Below are 1,451 nucleotides of genomic sequence, written 5' to 3'. Positions count from 1 at the left end.
AGTTGAGGGGGCAACGTTTCAGGTTGGGGAAATAGAGAGATGAGGATTTTGCGCTTTAGAATGCAAGGTTACTCTTCTAATTACGATCGTATCATTTAATTTTAAAAAATGGGTGAATACAGACTTTTATAATTGAATAAAAGAAATGATTGTAAAAAAAAAAACATTTTGTGTTATTTTCATATCTCTTATGCATAAAAGTAAAAATCTTTTACGAAAGAAATATAAATTAAAAATAATTTTATAAAAGAAACAAAAATATCAAATCATGATGCAACCAACTAATTTTATTCCAATTTATTTCATCAAGTAAACATTATCACATATATAGTCTTCATCATCAAATGAGACATTTTTAACATTCTTGCAAGGTTAAAACTTGCCACCTAAACCATTATCTTCATGATCGATAGAAGAGCATACACATGTCCCATCAACACAAACACAATGTGGATACATGTTTACACCTTCCATGGATTGACACTGTTTTGTCGTCTTACACGACCTTCGGCTTTCCACCATATCTGAAAATTACAAAACTCGTTAGCATTTTATGCAAACATAATTTTTGAAGGACCTAAATATATAAATTGCCAGCATGTAACAAGTAAAAGGTGTTCCACGCTAAAATAACCATATATCAAATGTGAGTTCACTTGCCATTTGAAATATATCGTTAAATAGCACGTAGCTAAACTATTTTTTCGTTAATTTGTCTTTAATCCATCATTAATTATATAGTATTAGCTACGGTTTATGTTCTTTAGCTACATAACTTATTTGCCGCTAATTCCTAATTTTTGTAGTAGTGATTCTGAAACTGTCACTTTGCAGGTAAAGTATTCCATGCCAAGAGGACTTCATTTTATAGGGCATGAACTTGAAATCTCTAGTTAAAATGGAGCAATACTTATCACTCCACCACAGATTTAACTGATGTTAGAACTAAGATTAATAAATAAATAAATAAATAAATAAAGGAAAAGAAAAATAGACTGACCGCATGAAACGACCAAGAAAGCAACTACCAAAAACATAGTAATCGAAGCCTTGTTCATCTTGTGTAAAAGAAAATCTTTAAGAAGGTTAAGAGTGATTCTTAGTTCTTAATGTATACATCCTTATATAGTATTTAGTTCATTAAGACTAAATATTACTATAATCTTATCTCAAAATAGTAAATGTTTTTCCAAATAATTAAATTTGTTTACTGAGTCAATGAAATATTTTTGGTCTATGTAAGGTTAGTCAAAGAAATATGTCTACATTATAATTTTAGAAGATTTGATGGATCTTCTTATGAGACCCATTAATTATTAGTTTGACTGAATAAGTTAGTTGTTTATAGGGTCATATATCTTTTGTTCTTTTTTGAGACATGTACCTTCAACCTTACCTCAAATATCGTTGGAAAAGAGAAATACAAAATTGAAACTTTTTGGTTACACAAA

General features: G+C 28.9%; 1 long non-coding RNA gene across 1 annotated transcript; it reads right to left on the bottom strand.

The window, feature by feature from the left end:
- Positions 1-269: 269 nt before the first annotated feature.
- Positions 270-1,109, bottom strand: LOC132642830 (uncharacterized). Its single transcript, XR_009583354.1, has 2 exons — positions 1,001-1,109; positions 270-524 (listed from the first exon to the last, which is right to left on the bottom strand). It is a non-coding gene; the product is annotated as an uncharacterized LOC132642830 (long non-coding RNA).
- Between the last annotated feature and the right edge of the window lie 342 nt (positions 1,110-1,451).

This window comes from Lycium barbarum, chromosome 5, assembly GCF_019175385.1.
Source record: "Lycium barbarum isolate Lr01 chromosome 5, ASM1917538v2, whole genome shotgun sequence".
In the NCBI taxonomy this organism is placed as follows: domain Eukaryota; kingdom Viridiplantae; phylum Streptophyta; class Magnoliopsida; order Solanales; family Solanaceae; genus Lycium; species Lycium barbarum.
This window is presented reverse-complemented; position numbering and strand designations above follow the sequence as displayed.